Raw genomic sequence first — 10,169 nt, 5'->3', positions numbered from 1 at the left:
ACATCACCCAGTGAATGGGTAAACATGCCAGTGTATGCAGTTACAATGGAATATGATACTACTCAACAGCAATGCAAAAGAAGTGATTTACTGATAAAAGCAGCAGGAATGGAGTTCAAAAGTATGATGCAGCCGGTCCCAGTGTGCTGTGGCTCCACATGGCCTGTAGTCCCAAGTCTGTGCCCCACATTGCCTGCCTGCCATGGAGCCTGACCCTAAGGGCCCTGCTGCCTCCAGCCTCACTGCCATCCCCGAGGGCTGGTTCCACCAGACGTGCAGCCTGTAGTCCAGGCAGGCCTTGTCTCTGCTCCACGACCAGCACTCGCACTACCAGAACATCCTTGTCTTCTGCAGTAAAACCTACAGCAATATGCTGGTGTTGGATAGCATCATCCCGGGCACAGAGAGGGATGAGTTCTCCTGCCAGGAGATGGTAGCCATCCTGCCTCTCTGCAGCCACCCCAACCCACGAAAGGTGCTGATCATCGCGGGCAGAGATGGGTATCTTGCACGAGGTGGGGAAGCACCTCTCCATGGAGTCTGTGGTCCAGTGTGACATTGACAAGGATGTCATCCAAGTCTCTAGGAAGTTCCTGCCAGGCATGGCCAGTTGCTACTCTAGTTCAAAGCTGACCCTTCATGTGGATGACAGTTTTGAGTTCATGAAGCAGAACTAGGATGTCTTCGATGTTATCACTGACTTCCCAGACCACATGGGCCTGGCTGAAAGCCTCTTCAAGGAAGCCTATTGTCAGCGGATGAAGGTGAAGATGGCCCTCGCAGAGGACGGCATTCTCTGCTGCCAGGGAGAGCGCCAGTGGCTGCACCTTCACCTCATAAGGAGATGCGGCAGTTCTGCCAGTAGCCGTGGTGGGCTACACCTACTGCATGGTCCCCATCTACCCCTGCAGCCAGTCTGGCTTCATGCTGTGCAGCAGAACATGAGCACCCATGACTGGGAGCTGGTGCACCACCTGACACAGCAGCAGGTGGGGCAGATGCAGCTGAAATGCCACAGCCCAGACGCGCACCGCACAGCCTTTGTGCCGCCCAGGTTTGCCTGCAAGGCCCTGAATGGTGTGAGCTGAGCCCCACTGCCACCACCAACACCACCTGGGACCTCGGACAAGGGAGTCTCCAGGGTGCCTGGGTGCCTCCAGCCCTGGGCCAGACCTCCTGCCAGCTCTCACCGATCAACTGAATGTTACAGGCCCCAGAATGCTGCCCGGCCTGCCCTACTGGGTGGACTGTCTGTCTGTGTGTCTGTGTTGTTCTGTGTGGCATTCAGCCTCCAAGCCTATACCAGCTGTGCACACTGCTGTCTGTCTCACTTCTGTTACCCTCTTCACTCCCAAACACATGTATTAACAACAACAACAACAACAACAACAACAAAATAGTATGTTTAGGAAGAAGCCAGGCACAATGTGGTTCCATTTGCATGCAATTCTAGAAAATTCAAAACAAAAGTGACAAAGAGTAGTGGTTGCCAGGGGCTGATAGTGGAGAGAAGAGATCGACTGCCAAGGGGTGGGAGAGAACTTTTTTGGGACGAGGGAACATTCTGGATTACGATTGTTATGGTGGTTATTTATATGACTGCATACAATTGTCAAAACTCAACAAAATGTTCACGTAAAATTGGTGGCTTTTATTATATGCAAATTATACCCTCATAGAGCTGACATCATATCATTACTATAATGGAAAAATCAGTGCTCCCTGCCAAAATTTCAGGCAGCTGTAAAAAGAAATACATATATGTGGCTGGGCGCACTGGCTCACTCCTGCAATCCCAGCACTTTGGGAGGCCGAGATGGGTGGATCGCTTTGAGCTCAGGAGTTAGAAACTAGCCTGGGCAACATGTCAAAACCCCATCTCTACAAAAAATACAAAAATCAGCCAGGCATAGTGGCTTGCGCCTGTCATTGCAGCTGCTTGGGAGGCTAAGGCTGGAGGATCGCTTGAGCCTGGGAAGCGGAGGTTGAAGTGAGCTGAGATTGCACCACTGCACTCCAGCCTGGGAGACAGAGTGAGACCCTGTCACACACACACACACACCCACACACACACACACGAAATACATATACGTAAAAAGTATATGAAAAGTATACAAAAAGAAAACAGACATCCCGGGTGTTGTGTGTGCCTCCTTGCACCTCCTAAACCCATACTATGGCTTATTAGGCACTAGATTCCAGCTGTGGGTTACATCTGGAGAGCCCCCTATTGCCACCCATAGATGACCACAGCTGTATAGATTGTGACTATGAAGATATTTGTATGCATTGTAGAATCAGCTTAATAGGTGAAATGGTAGATGTTATTCAAGGGTGCTAGTCTAAACCCACAATTGGAGGTTTGTTCAGTGAGAAGTGATTGTACACATGGTCTGTCAAATAGGACCACACTTTGTGCCTCCAGGACTTTGCACATACTGTTCCCTCTGCTGGGATTGCTCTTCCTGCGGCTCTTTGACCAGCCAGTTTCTTCTCTTTCTTGGGATTTTGGCATCAAAATAGTCTCAGAAAAGCCCTCACTGACCACCAGCCGTGCTAATGCAGCCCCCACCACAATTACTCTCTGACTCAAAGCCATGCTCATTTTTTTCAAAGTCTTTTCATAACTAGCTTGTTTATTGATTTAACTGTTGTTTTTTTTTCAGAGACAGGGTCTCACTCTGTTTCCCAGGCTCGAGTACAGTGATGTGGTCATAGCTCATTGCAACCCTGAACTCCTGGCCTTAATAAAGGGATCCTCTCACCTCAGCCTCCTGAGTAGTTAGAACTACACACATGGCTTTTTTTTAAATCTAAACTTTTTTGAAATGTATTTTTTGTAGAGATGGGGGTCTTGCTATGTTGCCCAGACTGGCCTGGAACTCCTGGCCTCAAACAACCTTCCTGCCTTGATTTCTCAAAGCACTGGGATTACAGGTGTGAGCCACTGTGTCAAGCCACTGATTTAAATTCTTGAGTGTAGATTTTCTTCCCAACCAGACCATGAGCCCCATGAGGTTAAAGCCAGGTCTGGACCGTCCCATGCAGTTTCTCCACAGCCTTGAGTGGGGGCAGTCACAAAGCAGACTGGATTAGTTTTCCATTGCAATGTAATAAATTGCCATAAACTCAGCAGCTTAAAACAATGTGCTTTTATGATCTCACAGTTTCTGTGGATGAGAAGTCTGGGCATGGCTTAGTCAGGCCCTCTGATCAAGGCCTCAAAGGCGGCAATCAGAGTGTTGGCTGAGGCTGGGGTCTCATTTGAGGCTTGGCTCCTCTCCCATGCTCCTGTGGTGTTGGAAGAATTCATTTCCTTATAGCTATAGAACTCACAGCAGCTTGCTTCTTCAAGGACAGTGGGAGAGCATGTCTCTGGCTTCAAATCTCTTCCTTCAAAAAGCCTGATATTCTCTTTTAAAGAGCTCACTTGATTAGGTCAGGCACAACTGAGATAATCTCTTTTTGGATGAATTCAGGGTCAACTGATTAGGGACCTTAATTACATCTGCAACATAACATAATCTAATCACAGGAGTGAAATCCCATCCTATCAGCAAGTCCCACCTACATGCAAAGAGAGGGTGTTATACCGAGTTTGTTCGCTGTGGGGTGGAAATCTTGCAGGCCATCTAGAAAATTCTGCCTACAACGTTGGCTCTCAATACATTTGTTGAATGGATAAAACACCTGCCCTTCCAAGTGCCTTCCTTTGTTTAAGATATTTCCTTTGCCAGGAGTTCTTTCCATCTTGCTGCCGACTTTGCTTGTCAAAATCTCATTTATCCTCTGGCTCAGATTCCCTTCTCATTCATGACTTTCTCACTGTTTCAGGCAGACAAAGGTTAGGATTTACCTTCCTCACTACATATGTGAGGCCAGATGGTTTCTTAGTTGTAATGTTCTTATGTAGAGACACACATGTACATTTACATAAAAGGGATCACATGACTCCTGTTGGAGTGTGGACACTTTTTTCTTCTCTACCTTTCCGCTCACATCTGTCCCTCCATCTCCAAATATAACTTGTATTTAAAAAAAACAGCATATCCTTCCGTGTTTTCCTTTGTATTCCTATAACCCCATAACCCTGCAAAGCTCATTTCTTTCTCTAGAACTCCTTTCTCTTTCTCTTTCTTTCTCACACACACACATACAAAGGTATAAAAGGAACTTTTTTTAAGGGAGGATGAGTCATTGTTTTGGAAAAATGGTATTGTATGACATACATTTTTCGCATCTTGATTTTCTCACTCAATATCTTGTAGGAATATCTTCAAGTCATCTTGTATAGTTCCAAATTAAAGTTAGTTCCTTACAACAGATGTGCATTATGTCACGAAGTGAATATACTCGCAAAGTTCTCAGCCATTCCCCTGGAAATGGGAATTTGTTTGCTTCTGGTTCTGCACCACTATGAACAATGTTGCAGTAAGTATCTTTGTACATTTTGGTACAAATAGGATGGATTTTCAACGGTTCAAGAGCTGGGTGCATACACAGGGTGTATGCACTTTTAACAATTTTACTAAATGCTACCAGATTCCCTTCAGAAAAGATTGTATATTCCATGTTTCTACTAGACTGTAGGAAAGTATATTTTCCCCACAGCCCAGCTGCAATAGGATTTATGGCACTTTTAAATTTTTGCCAGTACGCTAGGCATAAAGCCATAACTCAGGGTTGAAATGAAATTTCTTGAATACTGAGGAATTCAAACGTCTTTTCTTTTCCTTTACTTTCTTTTTTTTTTTTTCCTTTTTCTTCCTTCCTCCCTCCTTCCCTCCCATCTTTCCTTAATTTGCTTTTTTAAATATTGAGATTTGCTCTTCTGGGAATGGTCTCTTTATAACCTTTGCCTCTTTCTGGTTAGTTTGTAAGACCTCTCTGTATATAATAGAAATTAACCCTTTATCATTTGCCTTACAATAATTTTGCAGATTTATAGTGTATATGTATATTTTATTTACATAATCTTGCAATGTACAAAATTTTAATATTCAAATATGCTTTTTTTTCTTTTATTGCTTCAGGATTTCCATTCTTGGTTTGTAAGATATCCCTAACCTTTAGATTATATCTGTAGTATCCTAGATTTTCTTGCAAAATTTTAATTTAACTTCGTACAATGAAGTCTTCATCTTGTTGGAATTTAACTTCATAGAAGACATGAGACAGGGATGCATTTTAGTTTTAGCCTTAATTTTCTGGCAAATAGGAAATCAGTTGTTCTGGCATCATTTGCTAAACAAGTCATCCTTTTCCTATTCGAATGAATTGCTGTCTTAAGTTACCTGGTGGTTTCTTGGGAGCTCAGCCAGCATCGTGAATGTTAGGTATAAGTTTTGTTTTCTCTCTAACCAGCTTGAGTGAACAGAGCATCCTGGGGTGCCTCTGTTTAATTTGTTTACTCATTCATTTAACATTAGTTGTCATCTATTATGTTCCAGGCTGAAAAACATGCCCATTCTATGTCCTCAAGGTCTTTTTGGTTGAATACAAGATATAAGAAAAGTACAGGAGGTCTTTGTCAACCGAGAAAAATAGTCCCTTAAAGTCAATTTACTTAAGACAGAGACACCATATTTCAAAATAAAGAGTGGAAAGAGCGATTGAGCCTTTATCTTGAATAGTCAAACGAAAAGTTTTAGAGAAAGTGTATTTTCTTATCTCTAACAAAATTGATGCTATAATTGCAACGAAAGAGGCATTGATTTGAGGGTATCATTTTCCTATAAATCCCCTGCACTTCGCGTTTAACGTTCACAGTTCTATAAAAGAAATTCAGTTTTGCAAAATATTTCATAGCTCATTCATTTCCACAAAGGACTCAATTCTTTTGTACGCAAATAATTCTCTTTTTAAGTACCCATCAGGTAGTGTGTCGTTAACTGGTCTAATTGCCATGTCTTCATGTGCCCATGGCTTCATGAGCTGTTCTCACTAATTTCACTTTCATGAAATTCACGAAATCCCATAGTCTTTGCAAGATTTGCATTTCCATTTGGCACTGGTTTTCACCTACTTGCATTATGTGCACAGATGTTTTCACGTCACCCTCAGGAAACCTGGCCTCTGAGGACCTGTTGGGGCTGGCACAGGGGAGAAAAGTGCAGCTGAGACTGAAGAGGTGGATTTTGGAGATGAATGTTGTAAGCGGCCAGTTCATTAGTGAACTCTTGGACTGTGATGGCTTCATCTCTCTATGCAACTTTGTAATAACTGTGGGGACTCCATTCATAAAGATTTGGACCATGTGAACGCCTTTATACAAAAAACTGTGATCTACAAAATAGGAGAGAAATATCGCTGGAACACTCTGGGAGTTCTGAGAGGGGAGTGGTTACAGCTGGGTGGGAGGCTCATGGGGAACAGGTGACCGGGTTTGCCGGAGTGGTAGGAGCCTGCTAAGTGGTTCTTGAGGGATGAGTTGGGTTTGGCTGTGCAGAGGGCATTCTAGCTAAAGGGAACAGCATGACCAGATGCAGAGAGGAAGACACGAAGAGCAACATACGGGTCTCCCTTCAAGGAAGGATTTGCTGCTGGGCTGTGGCAGCATATGGTCAGCAGACAGTCTCCAGCTGGCAGCTGGAACCACCTCTACCATATAATCAATGTCTCCCCGTGCCTGGCCTGTCTCCCACTTCCTTTCACAAATGTTGATCCCTAAAAACAACTTCCACTGAAAACTCCATCTCAGTCTCTGTTTCTGGAGACCCCAGCAGGAGGCAAAAGCAATGGGTTGGTGTGGGGGCTATGGTGGGGGATCCACGTGGTCCAGCTCTAACAGCAGGAGTCCCCACCTGGTTCCAGGTTTTCATCATCAAGCCCATGCATTCCTCAGATCGAGGGGTTCCACGGTTGATGAAAAGTATCATGTGTCATGTTTTCGGGATTTTGATGAGATTTGCCTGTGACATCAGGAGTAGCCTTTTATTTTTATTTTTAAATGCTTATTTCTGTGCCCAGCCCAGACCTCTAACTGATGTCCAGGTTCATGCATTCAGCTGTGGTTGGGCTCTCTCCAACTCAAATAGTCGTGGGTTTCCCTGGCGGCCTCCTCCCTGCATCCGCCACCTCCATGATGGCCTCTCTTCCTGCCCAGGTGCTCAGGCCGGCATGGCCAGCTCCTCCTCCCCTGGCACTCACTCTCTGACTGCTCAGCACCTCCGTCCATCTGCTGTCCACACGGACCAATTCCCAAACTCTGGCCTCCTGTCTTCTCCCGCCGCGGTCCCTGCCTAGTTGCTCTCGGAGGACGATCACACCACGGCCCTCCCTGGTCTCCCTGCTCAGCCTCCACCGCAGTCTATTCTATTCAATGATTCAGACTAGCCACGCCCTGCACCGAGCCCGGGTCTCCAGCCTCGCTCTGTGCAGCCACAGCCTTTCCCCGGTCGACAGGGCCCTGAGCCTCTGGCACCTTCCACGTGCCGGTCTCTTTCCTGCTTCTCTCCCATGTCCTCTGGCTCTGTTCAAGCCAGGAGCTCCCCGCCTCGGGGTCTTACCCTCTGCCCCATCCGCCCTGGGATGCTCCTCTCTAGGACGTCCACCCACTGCGCCCTCACTGCCTGGGCACCTGCTGCTGAGGCTGCAGAGGTGGATTTTGGCCCCCTTCTCTGGGGGCTCCTCTGATGTCCATGAGCAATCACAGCCCGCCACGGCCACCCCCTCCCTTCCCAGGGTCGTCTTTCTCCAGTGCACTTCCCACCATCTGACATCGTTTGCGTGTCGCACACCTTAGGTTGGATTCTGTGCAGCAGAACATGAGCACCCATGTGTGGGAGCCCGTGCAACACTCGACACAGCAGCAGGTGGGGCAGATGCAGCTGAAATACCACAACTCAGATGCGCACCGCAGAACCTTGGTGCCTTTGAGACTGGGCATGACTCAGTTCATCTGGAGAAGGCCCCAGGAAATGCCGGCAGGACGGCGGGGAGGGAGACGGGAAGGAAAAAACGTCGATCCTGATGGGATAAGGAGCAGGTGCCCATGGTGGGCCACTGGTGCTCAGCTGTGCTGGGGACCTCAGGGAAACGCTGAGGAGCAGCCTCAGAGGGGTGCACTGGAGAGGCGGGGAAGCCAGATCTGCTCCCCCGCAGCTTCCATTCGCCCAGGGCAGCTTTCCAGGACTCCACTCCCAGGCCACACAGGCTCCTGCAGCCCGAGGAGGCCCCGCAGGAGAGCAGGGGCAGCAAGAAGCCATCGCAGGGCAAAGAGGGTGAGGCCCGCGGGACCCAGGCGGCACCACCAGCTTCTGCTTTGTGCACTCTCTTGGGCTGTCACCTGCTTATCCTCTGGGTCATGAGCTCCCTGAAGCCAGGGGTCTGTTTTGTTCTTTGCTGTGGCCAGAGACTACCACCGTGCCTGGAGCACAGTCGGCCCTGCTTAAATCTGCGCTGAGTGAGTGATGCCTCCTGGGTCCGCCTCTGCAGGCTTCTGAGATGGATATTTGGCATCTTTAAAGAACCCAGATCCCAAGCAAAGTCACCCCTGATTTGGCTGATGCAGACTCCATCTCCTGCTGCTTCTGGGCTGACTCCGAAGCCTGTTGCTACTGTTTGCAGCCAAGTTGGTGTTCCCAGCAGCAGCAGCTCCAGAGAGGGGCTCAGACTGCTGATAAAAGCTCCCATTACACCAGGTGTTTTTCTGATGCTTTTGTACAGCTGCCCTTTGATGCTGCAGTCATGAATCCTGATGGCAGAGTGACGATAATGGTCCCTATTACCCCTGGCGTCTCACTTGATAGGATGACCAAGAGCCCACAAATCGCTCCTGAGTGTACCTCTAGCGACACATTTTTTTTTTTTTTTTTTTTCTGAAACGGTTCCACCTGGTTTGTTCAGGAGAAGAAACAACAGATATGTGTATTTTCATTTCTTCCTTTAGGGGAGGAGTCACAATTGTTTTAGAAGCCGTCCAAGTGCCCGAGACCCTGGTCACAGACTCGACCATCCTCCCCATCCTTGAAAGCAAAGCATCCATCTCCACATCTCCAGCACCAGCACAGGGCCTGGCAGGAGGTAGGGCTCAAAGCAAAGCGTGTCTGTGGGCCACCCGAGTGAGGTTAGATGGGAGCCCGGACCGCTGGCCTGCAGGAGGGCCCGAAGTCTGCATGAATCTGCTTCTTTCCCTGGGGAAGGTTCAGCCCCAACACCGTGGCCAGGATTGCTGCAGAAGGAGCCTCTGCCCGGCTCATCACAGCCTGGAGTGAGGCTTGTGATGTCTCTTCACCCTTCATGCTGAGTTAGAGTTGGGTGTTTGGTTAAGGTGCTGGCCATCAGAGTTCTCTGTTGTAAAGGATCCCTTTCTCTTTGAAATTGCCAAATAACATGTGTGGTGATATTTTGGGACCTTGTGGATACCCTGTTTGTCAAAATCTTTCCCCCGATGGTTTTGCATCCACTGATGGTCTACATACAATGATTACATTGAAGGTTGCAAATGGTCTTGTACATTTACCAGCAGGCCTTCCTCCAGGAAGAACTGTCCCTTCTCTCAGTCACTATTTTCAGTATGGTTATGGACTCAGGGATTCTTTTTCACTCCATGCATTCACAGCCACCATCGAAATTGTTTTATGTTCTTACGTTCCTACATCTGGCCAGTGGGAGCCCCATTCTTCCGGCTTCTATTTTGTGACTTGTTCTGATTGTCCCCCTTTGAGGACTTTCTGATTTTCTGGTAAAAGATGAAATCTTAACAACACGTCAATATCATGAGAAACAAACAAGGAGGGTGCACTGTTCTAGGAGATGGGTCATGACAACCAAAGATAATGCATGATCATCCATAGGATCCCAGAATGAGGGAAAAAAGCTCTAAATTTGGACTTATAAGCCAGGGATATTCAATCTTTTGGCTTCCCTGGGCCACACTGGAAGAAGAATTGTCTTGGGCCACACATAAAATACACTAACACTAACAATAGCTTATGAGTTTTTAAAAAATTGCCCAAAAAAATCTCATAATGTTTTAAGAAAAAAAATTGTGTTGGGCTACATTCAAAGCCATTCTTGGCCACCTGTGGCTTGCAGGTCATGGGCTGGACAGGCTTGGTATAAGCTATATTTCTGCATCAATATTACATTACTGGAGGTGAAAATGGTTTGGAGACTTTGTAGATCTATTTTTTTTTTTTTTTTTTTTTTTGAGACAGAGTCTTGCT

The 10,169-nt window shown here is 47.0% G+C and overlaps 1 pseudogene; it reads left to right on the top strand.

Moving 5' to 3' along the window:
• Positions 1-202: 202 nt before the first annotated feature.
• LOC100433256 (spermidine synthase-like) lies at positions 203-1,088 on the top strand (annotated as a pseudogene).
• The last annotated feature ends 9,081 nt before the right edge of the window (positions 1,089-10,169 follow it).

This window comes from Pongo abelii, chromosome 21, assembly GCF_028885655.2.
Source record: "Pongo abelii isolate AG06213 chromosome 21, NHGRI_mPonAbe1-v2.0_pri, whole genome shotgun sequence".
In the NCBI taxonomy this organism is placed as follows: Eukaryota; Metazoa; Chordata; class Mammalia; order Primates; family Hominidae; genus Pongo; species Pongo abelii.
The sequence above is the reverse complement of the archived record's forward strand: the minus strand, read 5'-3'. Positions and strand labels throughout refer to the sequence as shown.